We start from the raw sequence: 18340 nt of genomic DNA on the forward strand, positions 1-18340 counted from the left end.
GCTTCCTTGTGGGTTTTACTCCCGGAAACTGTCTTCCGCGGAGTGCAACTATCAGATTGGTGACAGGGAGTTATTGGCCATCGTGCAGGCCCTTAAAGAATGGAGGCACTTGCTCGAGGGTTCGGTGGTTCCGGTTCTCATCCTGACGGACCACAAGAATCTGACCTACCTTTCTGAGGCCAAGAGATTGACACCACGTCAGGCCAGATGGGCTCTGTTCTTGTCACGTTTTAATTACGTGGTCTCCTACCTACCCGGTTCCAAGAACATCAGGGCGGATGCCTTATCACGGCAGTACTCCGAGCTGTCCAGGGAGGAGTCGATTCCGACTTCGGTCATACCTCCGAATCAGATCCTGGCCGCCATTCGCACCAGCCTGACCTCTCCCCTGGGTGAGCAGATTTTGGCGGCTCAATCTGGTGCTCCCTCTGGGAGACCCAACGGCAGATGTTTTGTGCCTGAGGAGTTGCGCACTCGGTTGTTGCGAACCTACCATAACTCCAAGACCGCGGGGCATCCTGGAAAGAATCAGCTGTCCTGGGCTGTTTCACGTCTGTTCTGGTGGCCTTCCCTACGTTCCGACATCGCCGCATATGTAGCGGCATGCTCCGTTTGTGCCCAGAGTAAGTCCCCTCGGCACCTTCCGTTGGGCCTTCTGCAACCCATAGCCACCGGGGAGCGCCCATGGTCACACCTGGGGATGGATTTCATTGTGGACCTCCCTGCATCCCGAGGCCATACGGTCATTCTCATGATTGTGGATCGGTTTTCCAAAATGTGCCACTGTGTTCCTCTCAAGAAGTTACCCTCTGCACAAGAGTTGGCCACGATTTTTGCCAGGGAGGTCTTCCGGTTGCACGGTTTGCCTAAGGAGATTGTGTCGGATCGGGGGAGTCAGTTTGTGTCCAGGTTCTGGCGCGCCTTTTGCTCCCAGTTGGGGATTCATCTCTCCTTCTCCTCGGCCTACCACCCTCAGTCCAATGGGGCCGCAGAACGATCCAATCAGGCCTTGGAGCAATTCCTTCGTTGCTATGTCTCCGATCACCAAGACAATTGGGTTGACCTCCTGCCTTGGGCTGAGTTTGCCAGGAACACGGCGGTGAACTCTTCCTCTGGGACGTCTCCCTTCATGGCCAATTATGGGTTCCAACCTGCCGTGTTACCGGAGGTATTCTCTCCCCAGGATATTCCGGCTGTGGAGGATCACCTTTCCGTCCTACGTGCTTCTTGGGTACAGATCCAGAAGTCCCTTGAGGTCTCTGCGCAGCGCCAGAGATTCCAGGCTGATCGCAGACGAGCGCCTGCTCCTTCCTACCAGGTCGGAGACCGTGTATGGTTGTCCACCCGCAACCTCAACCTTCGAGTGCCCACTCCCAAGCTGGCGCCTCGCTTTGTTGGTCCCTTCCGAGTGCTTCGCAGGGTAAACCCGGTAGCCTATGCCCTTGCGCTTCCTCCTGGCATGCGGATCTCCAACGTGTTTCATGTCTCCCTGTTGAAGCCACTGGTGTGTAATCGTTTCACTTCCTCGGTTCCTCGGCCTCGTCCGGTCCAAGTGGGCAATCGTGAGGAATATGAGGTGAGCAATATCCTGGACTCACGCCTGGTCCGCGGTCGGTTGCAGTTTTTGGTCCATTGGCGTGGTTATGGTCCAGAGGAGCGTTCCTGGGTTCCCTCCGCAGATGTCCATGCTCCTGCCTTGCTCCGAGCCTTTCACGCACGCTTCCCTCAGAAACCGTTTTGTGCTCCGCGGAGGAGGGGCCCTTGAGGGGGAGGTACTGTCATGGTCTTACCTGCTTGCTGCTCTCCTTCGTTTGACATGTGCTGGCGGCCATCTTGGGTCCTGGGTTTCTTGTAGCCTTCCACCCTGCGGCTCCTCCTTCCCCTGGGAGGAGCTGGATGCCTAGCTCATATATATAGGAGGTCTGTGGCTTCAGTTCCTTGCTTGGTCCTCTTGTGTTCACATGCTTCTAAGACTGCTGCTGCTTCTGGTTCCTGATCCTGGCTTCGTCTGACTACCCTGCTGGTTCCTGATCCTGGCTTCGTCTGACTACCCTGCTGGTTCCTGATCCTGGCTTCGTCTGACTACCCTGCTGGTTCCTGATCCTGGCTTCGTCTGACTACCCTGCTGGTTCCTGATCCTGGCTTCGTCTGACTACCCTGCTGGTTCCTGATCCTGGCTTCGTCTGACTACCCTTCTGGTTCCTGACCTCTGGCTTCGCAAAGACTCTGCTCGGTTTCACCATCCGTTTGGACTTTTGCTTTACAGCTTTATTTTCAATAAAGCCTTCTTATTTTCACTTATCTCTTGTTGTACGTCTGGTTCATGGTTCCGTGACAGTGGCCCAGTGACAGAATAGGAAGGTGGGGAGCAATAGGAGCACCTGGCAGCAGGTGAGGCATTAGGCGAGTGACAGCATCAGAATAAAAGCTGAAGCAGGTAGCCAGAAGAAACAGGTCTCTTTTTCCAAAGTGTAGGTGTGGCACCATGGATGATCTAGTCTGATGCATCAGGCACTTTTGTTTGAAAATCCTGATCCATGCCTGATTCATCTTCACAAAGGTCAGTTTCTCCACATTTTGGGTGGACAGGCTAGTTCTCCTTGGGGTAACTATGGCCCCCGCCGCACTAAGCACCCGTTCTGATGACACACTGCTGGCCAGGCAGAAAAGCTCGTCGGGAGCAAACTTGGCCAGTTGCGGACACAAATCGAGTGTGGCTGCCCAGTAGTCCAGGGGATTTACAATGTGGGGTGGCAGGGTGCACTTCAAGTACGCCATAACCTGCTGGTTCAGGTTCTCCTCTATCTCTACCTGCTTCTGCTGCTGGTGAGTAGTTTCTTCAGTAGGCGGGTTAAGAAAACTGCTCATCAGCGACTCTAGACTTAAAGGGGTTGTCTCATCATGGACAAGGGGGGCATATCACTAGGATATGCCCCCATTGTCTTATAGGTGCTGGTCCCACCACTGGAACCCGCACCTATATCGAGAACGGAGCCCCGAAAGTGAAGGAGGGTGCAGCTGCCCTCCATTCATTTTATATGGGGCCGGCGAAAATAGCCAAGCACTGGCTCGGCTATTTCCGTCGGCCTAATAGAAATGAATGGGAATGTGGGCTGCGCATGCGCAGTATGCTTCAATTCACTTCTATGGGGAGCCGGCTTGGTGGTGGCTGGACCGGAGTCCTCCAGCCACCACCTTGCCAGGCTCCGTTCTTGATATAGGTGCGGGTCCCAGAAGTGGGACCCACACGTATAAGACAATGGGGGCATATCCTAGCGTTATGCCCCCATTGTTCATGATAAGACAACCCCTTTAATTTGCTGCTGATGGAGCTGGTACTGCTCCTACCCCCCCTGGCAGTCATGGCAGTGGAACGTGAGCGCAGAGGACACCCTGGTCAGGCCTGCGTGAGGATGGGCGATGATGTACATAGGCAGAGGCCAACTGACTACATAGGATGTCTCGATAGTAGTTCAGCTTGACCTCCCTCTCAGCGGGTGTAAAAAAGGCCGCTCGCTCCTCAATGCGCCTGCGCCAGGTGTAGATGTGACGTCATCGGCGCAGGCGCATTGAGGATGGAGCGGCCGAGCGAGTGCGCCTGCGCAGATTGAAGATAGGTACGGCCGCGGCGCATTCGCCAGATTTTGAATGCTAACAGGCAGGGCCAGCAGAGAACGATTCCGTTCCCTGGCCCTGTCAATCACAATGCGAAGGGGGCGTCATTAGGATCGGAGGATGCGGCTGCTACCAGCAAGTAGCCGCCCTACTTGCTGGTAGCAAGGTAATTTGCATATTTTAAAAATAGCTTTTTATCAAATTCTACTGAACCAAAATGATTATTTAACTTATGTATGCAGAGCTCGCAGTATAGGGATTATTAGTAAACAAAAACAAAAAAAAAACGGTTTAGTGGGCTGACAGAAGCCCTTTAAATTAAAATTTGTAGAATGCAACTTGCAGAACGGCAATTAAAATGTATTCTTTTTCCTATTAATACACCTCAAAAAAATACATATAATCACAATTCACCACAGAACGGCTAATAGGATGTACATATATTTCCTTTTAATACACCATGTAAATGGCTGTAGTACAATGTAACTTCACAGCAAAACAGCAAGACATATTATTTTTTTCCGATTAATAAACCTCCCCCTAAAAAAATATAACAATCACAATTCACCACAGAACGGCTAATACGACGTATGTTTATTTCCTTTCAATGCACCCCATAAATGACTTTAGTACAATGTAACTTCACCGCAAAATGGCAATTAAGACGTATTCTTTTTTCCTACTAATACACACCAAATAAAGAAATATAACAATCACAATTCACCGCAGAATGGCTAATAGGAGGTACGTTTATTTCCATTCAATACACCCCGTAAATGGCTGTAGTACAAAGTAACTTCACAGCAAAATGGCAATTAAGACATATTCTTTTTCCTACTAATACACCTGCTGCTACTTCTGGCTGTGACAGAAACATTTTGGCCACTGCACGTTCCCTTTGAAGGTCCTGTCACCTGTCTGTCTGACATGCTGTATGATAAAAGAATTAAATTAAAATTAAAATAATACACCCCAAAAAAGGATGTAGTACAATGTAAGTTCACCGCAGAACGGCCATTAATATTCTTTTTCCTATTACTACACCCCAAAAAAAGAAATATAACAATAACAATTCACAGCAGAATGGCTAATAGGACGTATGTATCTTTCCTATTAATACACCCCGTAAATAACTTTAGTACAATGTACCTGTAAGATCCTCACCTGCTTTGCACTCCAGGGGAACCAAGAGGGGTCCTCGTGGAGTTGCGGGACAGGTTATGCGTGTCTCTGATGCACCAGCGCTGACCCCTTTGCGAGCCAGTGCGGGGATGCGTTCGCGTGGACATCGGAGGGGAGGACCGTCGGAGTCCCGGGGACAGAGTGGCCAGGCGAGTGACAAGACGCCGCGGCCAGGGTTGTCTCCGGTGTCTCCTGCGACTTCCGTTTCCGTATCTGGGTCCACGCGCTCGCATACTCGCGCTGAGTCAATCATGCGTCCGTGCGTACGCACGAGGGCAGGTTCGCAAAGGGATACACGGTCGCGAGTACGCGCTTCTTATGCGCTTCGTCGACCAGTGGCGCATAATATACTGACTCACAAGAGCAAAGTGGATTAGGGAGCCAGCCATGGGTTAATCAACTTGTGATTGCCTTAGGCCATGTACTCAGGTGCAGGGCAATTTGTTCACCTATGGTAGTGGACACTTGGCACCCTGGGATTGGTCAGCAGGCATTTAAAAGGAGGTCTCTCAGGGTGATCAGTGCCCACTGTTATTTTCCCTCAACCAGGTATAGGTCACAACTGCTAGTGACTGAAGACTGCCAGGAACTTTGTCCTTTGCAGTGGACCCAAGATCTGGAGTGACTCGACTGCCAAGTGCACAGCATCATTCAGCACTGGTTGGGACTATTCCTGGAATCTCCTTGCCTGGTTTTTGTTATTATTCCTTGTTACCAGCAAGTGTCCTGGACGTTTATGTTTCTGGTGAATAAACACCTTTTTGCTTTCATCACTGGTCTGTTTGTTGGTGCCTTGCATTACAGAACAGTGGGCCCAACTAACAGTTGCCATAGACAAGATCCAGCAGCAGCTGAGTGAATTAACGGGAGCCGTTAACCTGCTGTTCCAACGACGCCCAAATATACCAGCAGCCGCTGCAGCGCAAATCCAAGAGCAACTGACAACTGTGATGGAGGAGGTTCAGCAGCTGATCCAGGGAGCCTCAGCACTACCCGTCACTATCGCAAGGCATCAAACAGAACCTAAGATCCCTCTGCCTGACCCCTTCACAGGAGAGCGACAGGAGTTCTTAAACTTCAGGGACTCCTGTTTCCTTTATTTCCAGTTGCGTCCGATGGCTTCTGGCACTCTCAGGCAGAGAATTGGGATTGTAATGTCACTGCTACGTGGAGACCCCCAATGTTGGGCATTTAATTTGCCTCAAGACCATACAGCTTTTTCGTCAGTGGACGCCTTCTTCGAGGCTATGGCTGTGATTTACGATGACCCGGATCGTACTCGTACCGCAGAGACCAATCTTGAGCATATTCAACAAGGCCGCCGCCCAGCTGAAGAATACGCTGCAGAATTCAGGCGATGGGCAGCTTTCACCACCTGGGGCGACACAGCCCTACGCCATCGCTTTCGTTTGGGACTTTCGGATGCGGTCCGGGATCTTCTTTGGCCTTGCCTACCCCCTTCTCGTTGGAAATGGCTATCTCTCAGGCAATCGATGCCGACAGGCGAATCCGTGAGAGGCGAGTGGAACGGTCGTCTCGGTTTTCATCCTCTCGACCACAATCAGGGCCTCTTAAATTGGCCGAAGAGCCAATGGAGGTTGGATCCTCCCATCTCACACAGGCAGAACGAGCTCGTCGCCAACAGAAAGGCCTGTGCCTATTTTGCGGAAAGTCTGGACACCTCGTTAAAACCTGTCCCCTCCTGCCGGCGGGAAACGAATGAACCTAGGGGGCATAGAGGAGAACCCCCTAGGTGCTATTATCCCTCCTCCAAGCCGGGTGATGGTATCCATATCCTTACGGTGGCAAGACAAGGTCCATGAGTTTTCAGCACTAATCGATTCTGGGGCCGCTGGGAATTTTGTGGACTCAACCTTGGTTCGTCGACTTGGCATCCCGTTGATCCAGCCGAAAACCACCATGTCAGTGACCGCGATTGATGGTTCCCCTCTTCAAGATGGTCGTGCAGTGTGGATGACTCCGGGAATACAGGTAATGGTGGGGGCTGAACATCGGGAGACCTTAAGCCTTTTTGTCCTTGACATGCCATCCACTCCCGTGATTTTGGGTCTCCCTTGGTTAAGGCTCCATAATCCAGTAGTGGACTGGCGCTCGGGTCTTATTTGTCAGTGGAGTACGGAATGCCTTACTAAGTGCATTCGTCCCGACCTGTCACTAGCCTCCATGGAAGTATTAAGTACTTTACCACAGCAGTATCATAATTTACGAGATGTGTTCAGTCCTCAGGGGGCTGATGTGTTACCTCCCCACAGGTCATATGATTGTCCTCTAGACCTGTTGCCAGGTACCATGCCACCACGAGGGCATCTTTATAATCTCACTGGGCCTGAGGTTCAGGCTCAGCGGGAGTATATTAAAGAGAACCTTGAGAAGAATTTCATTCGTCCATCCACTTCCCCTGCTGGAGCTGGATTCTTCTTTGTGGAGAAGAAGGATGGAGGCTTGAGACCTTGCATCGATTATCGTGCCCTTAATCGGATTACGGTGAAGAATCGGTATCCACTGCCTCTGATTGATGATCTGTTTTCTCAGGTGGCAGGGGCCCGAGTCTTCACCGAACTCGATTTAAGGGGTGCTTATAATTTAGTTCGCATTAGAGAGGGTGACGAATGGAAGACCGCATTTAATACCAGAGACGGGCATTACGAGTATCTCGTGATGCCTTTCGGTCTCTGTAATGCTCCCGCGGTCTTCCAGGAGTTCATCAACGATGTTCTCAGAGATTTCTTGGATAGATGTGTTGTTGTCTATCTAGATGACATACTAATCTACTCTTCGGATCTGGTCTCTCATCGGAGACACGTGTGTCAGGTTTTCCAGAAGCTGAGGGAGAACCGCCTCTATGCCAAACTTGAGAAGTGTCTGTTTGAGGTGAAGGAGTTGCCTTTCCTGGGGTACATTATCTCAGAAAAGGGATTGGCTATGGACCCATCCAAACTTTCTGCTGTCTTGGATTGGCCTCAGCCTAAGGATCTTAAGGGGTTGCAGCGCTTCTTAGGCTTTGCCAACTTCTACCGCAAGTTTATTAAGAATTTTTCTGCGATAGTAGTACCTCTCACCAACCTCACTAAGAAGGGAGCTAATCCTTCTAAGTGGACGAGAGAGGCAGTCAGAGCCTTTGAGATGCTGAAACAGGCCTTTTGCACGGCACCAATTCTTACTCATCCAGACACCTCCAGACCTTTTGTTCTCGAGGTCGATGCCTCAGAGGTCGGTGTAGGGGCAGTTCTCTCACAGTATTCTGGGGACCCTGAGAGGTTACATCCCTGTGCCTTCTTCTCTCGGAAGCTCTCTCCAGCCGAGTGTAATTATGATATCGGCAATAGAGAGCTTCTGGGAGTAAGATTGGCTTTTCAAGAGTGGAGACATTGGCTAGAGGGTGCAGAACATCCCATCACGGTTTACACTGACCACAAAAATTTGGAGTATCTAGAGAGTGCCAAAAGACTCAACTCCCGACAAGCCCGGTGGGCATTGTTTTTCACCCGCTTCAATTTCCGCCTCACTTATAAACCAGGTTCCAAAAACGTGAAGGCAGATGCCCTGTCCCGCTGCTTCCCCGAGGCTGCTTCCGCCCTGGACTCTGAGCCAGAAACCATTCTCCCAACTAAATGTTTTCTTGCTGCCCTGGGGGCCGCAGAAGTAATGGAGGACTTGTCCTCTCTTCTTGAGCCTTCACAGGCAGAGAGTCCACCTGACAAACCCGAGGGTCGATGGTTTGTACCCATTAACCTTCGATTGAAGGTCATCCAACAGCTTCATGACTCAAAGTCTGCCGGGCATTTGGGTGTTAAGAAAACACTTGCCCTTGTTAAACGTCACGTGTGGTGGCCCAACATGTCCGTGGATGTTAAGGCCTATATCCAGGCATGTACTGTTTGTGCCAGATGTAAACCGTCCCGGTCTGCCCCTTCTGGGACTTTACTCCCACTGCCAATTCCCCAGGCTCCATGGACTCACATTTCCATGGATTTCATCACAGATTTGCCAAGGTCCTCTGGAAGTACGGTAATCTGGGTAGTGGTGGACTGTTTTAGTAAGATGGCCCATTTTATCCCACTCCCTGGATTGCCCTCGGCCAGAGAATTGGCAGATCTGTTCTTGAATCATGTCTTTCGATTACACGGAGCGCCGGATGACATTGTTTCAGACAGAGGAGAGCAATTCATCTCTCGCTTCTGGCGTTCTTTCTGCTCCCGATTGGGTATTAATTTGTCTTTTTCTTCTGGTTTTCACCCAGAGACCAACGGTCAGACGGAAAGGACTAACCAGACCCTGGAGCAATATCTCCGGTGCTTCGTGTCAGACTGCCAGGAGGAATGGGCAGCGTATCTACCCTTTGCGGAGGTGTCTTATAACAACTCTGAGCATGCTTCCACTAAGATGTCTCCGTTCAGGTGCATGGGGGGCAGGGATCCAAGACTCTCTTCTTTGGCCGGACCCTCCACTGACTCACCGGTGGTGGATCAATGGTTCGAGGATAGACATCCCATTTGGTCGTCGGCCCAGCGGAATCTCCGCAGTGCGGTGGCGCAACAGAAGAAGTTTGCTGATCGTCATCGCACCGTAGAGCAAAAGTTTAAGGTGGGAGATCAGGTGTGGGTCTCCACCCGGAACATTCCGCTGCGTCAGCCATCTTCCAAGTTGGGTCCTCGATTCATTGGCCCATGCCCAGTGACACAAAAGATCAACCGAGTTACGTACAAGGTTGCTCTTCCACCGTCGATCCGAGGAGTGAACACCTTTCATGTTTCACTTCTCAAATCGGCAGCCGACTCCGCTCCCTTCATTCAGACCCCATCCCCGCTGGAGGTCCAAGGGGTACCGGAGTTCGAAATGAACAGAATTTTGGACTCTCGTTTTGTCCAAAGGTCTCTTCAATACTTGGTGGACTGGAAGGGTTTTGGTCCAGAGGAGAGATGTTGGATACCTGCTCGCCAGGTGCATGCGGATGAGTTGGTGGCAGCCTTTCACCGGGATAATCCGGGGAAAGCTTGCTTGGAGTCTTCAGAGCCGCCTCCTCGAGGGGGGGGTAATGTAAGATCCTCACCTGCTTTGCACTCCAGGGGAACCAAGAGGGGTCCTCGTGGAGTTGCGGGACAGGTTATGCGTGTCTCTGATGCACCAGCGCTGACCCCTTTGCGAGCCAGTGCGGGGATGCGTTCGCGTGGACATCGGAGGGGAGGACCGTCGGAGTCCCGGGGACAGAGTGGCCAGGCGAGTGACAAGACGCCGCTGCCAGGGTTGTCTCCGGTGTCTCCTGCGACTTCCGTTTCCGTATCTGGGTCCACGCGCTCGCATACTCGCGCTGAGTCAATCATGCGTCCGTGCGTACGCACAAGGGCAGGTTCGCAAAGGGATACACGGTCGCGAGTACGCGCTTCTTATGCGCTTCGTCGACCAGTGGCGCATAATATACTGACTCACAAGAGCAAAGTGGATTAGGGAGCCAGCCATGGGTTAATCAACTTGTGATTGCCTTAGGCCATGTACTCAGGTGCAGGGCAATTTGTTCACCTATGGTAGTGGACACTTGGCACCTTGGGATTGGTCAGCAGGCATTTAAAAGGAGGTCTCTCAGGGTGATCAGTGCCAACTGTTATTTTCCCTCAACCAGGTATAGGTCACAACTGCTAGTGACTGAAGACTGCCAGGAACTTTGTCCTTTGCAGCGGACCCAAGATCTGGAGTGACTCGACTGCCAAGTGCACAGCATCATTCAGCACTGGTTGGGACTATTCCTGGAATCTCCTTGCCTGGTTTTTGTTATTATTCCTTGTTACCAGCAAGTGTCCTGGACGTTTATGTTTCTGGTGAATAAACACCTTTTTGCTTTCATCACTGGTCTGTTTGTTGGTGCCTTGCATTACAGTACCTTCACCGCAGAACGGCAATTAACACCTATTCTTTTTACTATTAATAAACAACCCCAAAAAAGTACAACTAGCAAATTTCACTGCAGAACGGTTAAAAGGATGTACGTATCTTTCCTAATAATACACCCCATAAATGGCTGTAGTACAGTGTAACTTCTCCACTGAATGCCAATTATGACATATATATTTTTTTCCTATTAATATACCCCCCAAAAAAGTTAAACAATGTAAAATCAACACAGAACGGCTAATAGGATGTATGTATATTTCCTATTAATACACCCCGTAAATGGCTGTATCACACAGAACTTGCACCCCAATAATAAGCAAGGTTTGCTGGAATTACTTATGTATCATATAGTGCTAACAACCAAAAAGCAGCAGTATAACTGCAATTTGGATCCCCAATTAGTGCAGCAAGGTGTAATAGAATCGCTCTAATTACCCAAGCTGTACATTCTCCTGTTCACCCTGTTCTTCTTTTATAATGTAGATAATGCCTCCCTATACTTTCCCTACACCTTGAATAATCTTTCCCTGAACTTCTAAATAGATTTTTCAGCACAATATAGTATTTCCTAGCACTGTCCCTAGCACTGTCGCTAGCACCTGCTGACGTCTCTCCCAGCACTAAGTACACTGGAAAATGGCTGACTCCAAGATGGCTGAGGCTATTTATAGGGCTGTGACATCACAGGGGCTGTCTGGCTGCTGACTAGCTGCATGCATGGCAATGTGGGTGATCCCTCCTTCCCAGAGGTCTTTGCTCCATGTCCTAACACGTGCAGCAGCCATTTTAGGAAGAAATTCAATTTGTTACCACGAAGCGTGAGGAAATTTGGTTTTGGTGCAAATTTCATTTTTCCTGAAATTCGGATTGAGTTCCACTTCGTCAACTTCGATTCGCTCATCTCTAATCATAAGATAAAAAATAAACTTTTCATGGCTATCAAATCAACGGCATTACAGTGCTGACAATCTGGGGGTCCCTACCACTCTTTGTTGTGCCATACATCTACGTGACCGCTGTGGCCAATCAACATTCTGGAAAACCCCTTTAAATCTCATGTCAGGGGCACGGATAAATAATATGATGTCCATAGTCTAATTTGAGTGTATACTGTACCACTGTGTGCCTCTGGTATTTTATACAAGCAACCTAGGAATTTTTCTCTTGAATTTCATCTGTCTATTACAATAAAATGATAACATGTTCCATTTTATAGTCAAAAGCCCGTACCAAACTAAGCTATTCATGAGTTTATACCATAGGAAATATCATTTGTGTAGATCTGGTGCAATAGTGAACCCCAAAGGTACAGCTGTGCAAAGCTATGTTTGCAATTATTTTTAAGAAATTAATTCTATTGTTGCTCTCAAATTACTCAATACTCAATAGTAGATATTCTCAAGATGAAAAGTAGGAGAATGACTACACTCAGGTTTCTAAATAAACAGAAATCAAGACATGTCTCTGTGTCATTTAGCCTGAGGCTTGTTTCTGGACTTTGTTGCATGCACACAGCCACAGAATGAAAATAATACAGAGCAGCTAAACTATTTTGTCAGTTCAAGTGCTAGAACAAGCAACACCGAGGAAAAATGTATTTATGTCCTTGAAAGGCTAAATAATATATTATGATTTGCACAGTTACCCTAGACAGAGCGCTTGTTACTGAATCGTGTAATGATAAAAAAGCTTTACACTTCCCAAAGTTTGTAAAAAAGTGATTTTACACTTTTTAAATTAGTTTCACTTGTACAGTTTGATTCTGAAGCAGTGATGTGAATGTGAATGTAGTTGAGAGGTTCCACTTCAAGGCAATATGTGAAGAAATGAACAAATCAATCCTTTGATTTGATATCAATCTGCAAATTAAGATTAGCATGGCATTGACATACATTGGCAGAGTTGATTTGGTAGTTTGGTGATTTGCTGCACAGTCCTCTCTTTTTTGACGGACAACGGTTCACGGACCCATTCAAGTCAATGGGTCCGTGAAAAAAACACGGATACACACAAGATTGGCATCCGCATCCGTGGTCCGTGGCCGTAGGCTAGTTTCACACAGACGGATCCGCAGATCCGTCTGCATAAAAGCTTTTTCAGTGATGGGGGCGCTTCAAGTTAGAATATACTTTGAACTGTGTACATGACTGCCCCCTGCTGCCTCGCAGCACCCGATCTCTTACAGGGGGCTGTGATCCACACAATTAACCCCTCAGGTGCTGCACCTGAGGGGTTAATTGTGCGTATCATAGCCCCCTGTAAGAGATCATGTGCTGCCAGGCAGGAGGGGGCACACCCCCCTCCCTACCCAGTTTTAAATTCATTGGTGGCCAGTGGGCCCCCCTCCCTCCCTTGTATTTAACACATTGGTGACAAGTGCGGCCGGCCCCCCTCCCTCCCTGTAGTTAACACATTGGTGGCCAGTGCGGCTGCCCCCCTCCCTCCCCTGTAGTTATCACATTGGTGGCAAATGCGGCCGCCCCCCCTCCCTCCCCTGTAGTTAACACATTGGTGGCCAGTGCGGCCGGCCCCCCTCCCTCCCCTGTAGTTAACACATTGGAGGCCAGTGCGGCCGGCCCCCCCTCCCTCCCCTGTAGTACTGTAGATTCATTGGTGGCCAGTGGGCTCCCCCTCCTAATTAAAATCTCCCCCCCTATCATTGGTGGCAGCGGAGAGTACCGATCGGAGTCCCAGTTTAATCGCTGGGGCTCCGATCGGTAACCATGGCAACCAGGACGCTACTGCAGTCCTAGTTGCCATAGTTACTTAGCAATTTTTAGAAGCATTATACTTACCTGCGAGCTGCGATGTCTGTGACCGGCCGGGCGCTCCTCCTACTGGTAAGTGACAGGTCTGTGCTATAAGCAATGCGCCGCACAGACCTTTCACTTACCAGTAGGAGGAGCGCCCGGCCGGTCACAGACATCGCAGCTCGCAGGTAAGTATAATGCTTCTAAAAATTGCTAAGTAACCATGGCAACCAGGACTGCAGTAGCGTCCTGGTTGCCATGGTTACCGATCGGAGCCCCAGCGATTAAACTGGGACTCCGATCGGTACTCTCTGCTGCCACCAATGATAGGGGGGAGATTTTAATTAGGAGGGGGAGGGAGGGGGGGCCCACAGGCCACCAATGAATCTACAGTACTACAGGGGAGGGAGGGGGGCCGGCCGCACTGGCCACCAATGTGTTAAATACAAGTGAGGGAGGGGGGCCGCACTGGCCACCAATGAGTTAAATACAGGGGAGGGAGGGGGCCGCACTGGCCACCAATGAGTTAAATACAGGGGGAGTCTGCCCCCTGCTGCCTGGCAGCACCTGCCAGGCAGCAGGGGGCAGTCATGTACACAGTTCTTTTAGTATATTCTAACCTGAAGCGTCCCCATCACCATGGGAACGCCTCTGTGTTAGAATATACTGTCGGATCTGAGTTTCACGATCTAACTCAAATCCGATGGTATATTCTAACATAGAGGTGTTCCCATGGTGATGGGGACGCTTCAAGTTAAAATATACCATCGGATTGGAGAAAACTCAGATCCGATGGTATAAAAGGGACTCCTGACTTTACATTGAAAGTCAATGGGGGACGTATCCGTTTGCAATTGCACCATATTGTGTCAACGTCAAACGGATCCGTCCCCATTGACTTGCATTGTAATTCAGTACGGATCCGTTTGGCTCCGCACCGCCAGGCGGACACCAAAACAACATTTTTTTCCATGTCCGTGGATCCTCCAAAAATCAAGGAAGACCCACGGACGAAAAAACAGTCACGGATCACGGACCTACGGACCCCGTTTTTGCGGACCTTAAAAAAAAAACAGTCATGTGCATGAGGCCTTACACTGACCTACCCCAGGAATCTTACATTTAGTATTTTTATTTCACTAGACTACCAAGGACTTTTACTATTACATAAGCCCCTTCACTCCCCTAGACCCTTAGGAATACTGTTTATAATAATTATAATGTTCTAATATGTTGCTCAGATTGACTTAAAAAAAAAAAGCATATGTGGCAAAAAAGGGAGAGGTGCTCATAGGGTAATCATTTTTTGGTCAATTGGTTAAAGAAAAAATAATAATTGTGCTCACCTTTTAGTGTTGTGCAAGCATAGACACAACAGACGTGTATTTAGATAGTGGTTTGTGCTGCCGGTATTGTTCGTTCCTCACTTGTGGAGTTGCCTGTCCTCTAGAGGAGTGATGAGAGACAATATGGGAGTGTGGAGTAAATGGGGTCCACCGTTTTTGAAACTTCCTGGTGCAATAACACGACCTTGAGTGGTTGGAGACAATTCTTTTTTATTTAAATATGGATGACAACATGTTTCAGAGTTGAAAACCACTCCTTTTTCAAGTCTAAAGAGTAGTGATCAGATTCCATAAAAATAAAATTAGGACAAATAATAATGATATTATGCTAATAAAGACAAAGAATGGAGTAATAAAAACTTACTAGCACATTTCTCAAGCTCTCCAATCCCTCATTCACTGCCACTGTGGCTTTCCACTTCCAGATCCTGGCTCCACACATAGAAAATATTAGGTTATACCTGCTCCACTCACCTCAGTTGTGGCCCCGGTCTCTAACTACCCTGCTCAGTATGGATAAAAAAGCAAAAGAAGGCAGCACTCCAAATAGTGATGAAAAAAAGTGGACGGTTTATTCACTCATCAGCAACGTTTCAGCTCTCTCTATGGAGCCTTTGTCCAGCTGCCTTCTTTTGCTTTTTTATCCATATTTGGGATCTTGGTCACAGATCCCTCAGAAGGATTTTCTTGCACCCGTACATCTTTTTTTGTGTGCTATTTCTTTCATTTTTTCTATATACCCTGCTCAGTAGCTACAAAGACTTAAAGGCTATGTACACCTTTGGCGACAATTTTTTTAATGATTTAATTTCACAAATTTTTGGCTAAAAAACATATTTTCAATTGGCCGTTATTAAAAAATATCGAGCCATTCTGTCACAAAGGGTTAACAGTTTTTCTAACTGTGTGACTGGTATTTTCTTTTTATTTTATGCCATCATCTAATAACCCTCTAAACTACTAAGAGGTCATAAACACTTATTCAAGCCACATTTTTATCAGTAAGATAAGAACTGAGATATAATGAGTGCTTATAATGTCAGAGAGCAGAGATAAGGAGTCCATCTGCTCCCCAGATGACGGAAAAGACAAAAAATACACTGGCTGCTACTACAGAATCTCAGCTAGGTAAAAAAAAAAAAAGATTCCATATTTTTTATAAAGACCAGTTGAATAAATATTGTTTAGCAGTAATAAAAAAAAAATTGTCCCCCAAAGGTGTACTGTACACAGCCTTTAACATTACACACAATAAAAAAACAATTCAGAGTACGGTTGAGCGAACCCGAACTGTAAAGTTTGGGTTCGTACCGAACTTTAGGATTTTGGGACCACAGACCCGAACCCGAACTTTTCAGAGCAGCCAATCAACAAGCGTTTAACTCGTGTGCCCTTAGAAGCCATCACAGCCTTGCCTATTAATGGCATGGCTGTGATTGGCAACTGCAGCATGTGACCCAGCCTCTATATGAGCTGGAGTCACGTAGTGCTGCACGTCACTCTGCTCTGATTAGTGTAGGGATAGGATGCTGCTGCTGTGAAGTAGAGAATAGGAAATAATCTTTAATCAGAAGTGCTTGTTAACTCAGCGATCTACATAGATTTAGCTTTGTGGGTGCAGTGCACAATCTTTTTACCCTGCCCTGAGCCCAGTGACACAGAAAAATAACTTTTATCTGCTTGTTAGTTAGGTGGGCGGCGGCGGCCATTTTATGCAACCTCAGTGCACCAGCACAGCATATGTGCATTTGTGACATTCAAATCCAAGCTTGAAATACTTCAATAATTTTCAGGGTTTAAAAAAACACCCATTTTTGGCAATACCCTAAATATGGGGCCTATGCTGCATTTGTTAGTGTGACATACAAGCTACAAATACTGCAATAATATTCTAGGTTTAAAAAAACACCCATTTTGGTAAAAAAAAAACTAAATTTGCAGCCTTTGCTGCATCTTTCAGTGTGAGATACACGCGTTACATACTGCTGTTATATTCTGTTATTAAAAAAACACCCATTTTGGACCAAATACAAAAATTGCGGCCTTGGCTGCATCTGTCAGTGTGAGATACAAGCTTAAAATAATGCAATAATATTCTGGGTTTAAAAAAACACCCAATTTGGGGGAAAAAAAACTAAATTTGCAGCCTTTTCTGCATCTGTCAGTGTGTGATACACACGTTAGAGACTGCTGTTCTATTCTGTTATAAAAAAAACACCCATTTTGGGCAAAATACTTAATTTGCAGCCTTTGCTGCATCTGTTAGTGTGAAATACAAGCTAGAAATACTGCAATAATATTCTGTGCTTAAAAAAACACCCATTTTGGTAAAAAAACTAAATTTGCAGCCTTTGCTGCATCTGTCAGTGTGAGATACACGCGTTAGATACTGCTGTTCTCTTCTGTTATAATAAAAAAACACCCATTTTGGGCCAAATACAAAATTTGCGGCCTTGGCTACATCTGTCAGTGTGAGATACAAGCTTGAAATACTGCAATAATATTCAGAGTTTAAAAAAACACACATTTTTGGCAATACATTACATCTGGGGTCTATGCTGCATTTATTTAGTGCGACATACAAGCTAGAAATACTGCAATAATATTCTAGGTTTAAAAAAACACCCATTTTGGTCAAAAAACTTAATTTGCAGCCTTTGCTGCATCTGTCAGTGTGAGATACACACGTTAGATACTGGTGTTCTATTCTGTTATCAAAAAAGCACCCATTTTGGTCAAAAAAATAAATTTGCAGTATTTGCTCCATTTGTCAGTGTGAGATACACGCGTTAAAGAGGACCTTTCACTAGAATTAAAAAAATCTAAACTAAGCATACAGAAATGGAGAGCGGCGCCCAGGGATCTCCCTGCACTTACTATTATCCCTGGGCGCCACTCCATTCTCCCGGTATAGGCTCTGGTGTCTTCATATGTTCGGCTCAACTGGGTGGAGCCTGCCGGCGTCTCCTTCTCCCAGGCTGTAGCGCTGGCCAATCGCAACGCTCAGCTCAGAGCCTAAGAGAAAAAAAAAACTCTCAGGCTATGAGCTGAGCTCTGCGATTGGCCAGCGCTACAGCCTGGGAGAAGGATACGCCGGCAGGCTCCACCCAGTTGAGCCGAACATATGAAGACACCGGAGCCTATACCGGGAGAATGGAGTGGCGCCCAGGGATAATAGTAAGTGCAGGGAGATCCCTGGGCACAACCTGCATGACCAGGCATCTAAGTGCAAATCACGAGCTGCAGTGGAGTAGACACTTCAAAAACCAAGAAAGGTCTCTGGCTCCTCCTTCTTCCTCTTCCGCTGCAGTCTCGGCTTCTTCGTCCACCTCTGGAGTGACAGTGGCACCTGCCACCCCGCAAACAGAGCATCTGCCAGCAACACCACCACCTGGGTCATCAAGCATCTCCACAATGTCCCACTGAAGCGTTCAGTTCTCCATCTCTCAAACACTGGAGCGGAAGAGGAAGTACCTCCCTACCCACCCGCTATCCCTGGCCCTGAATGCCAGCATTTAAAAATTCCTGGCCTTTGAAATG

This window comes from Bufo bufo, chromosome 1 (assembly GCF_905171765.1).
Source record: "Bufo bufo chromosome 1, aBufBuf1.1, whole genome shotgun sequence".
NCBI classification, from domain to species: domain Eukaryota; kingdom Metazoa; phylum Chordata; class Amphibia; order Anura; family Bufonidae; genus Bufo; species Bufo bufo.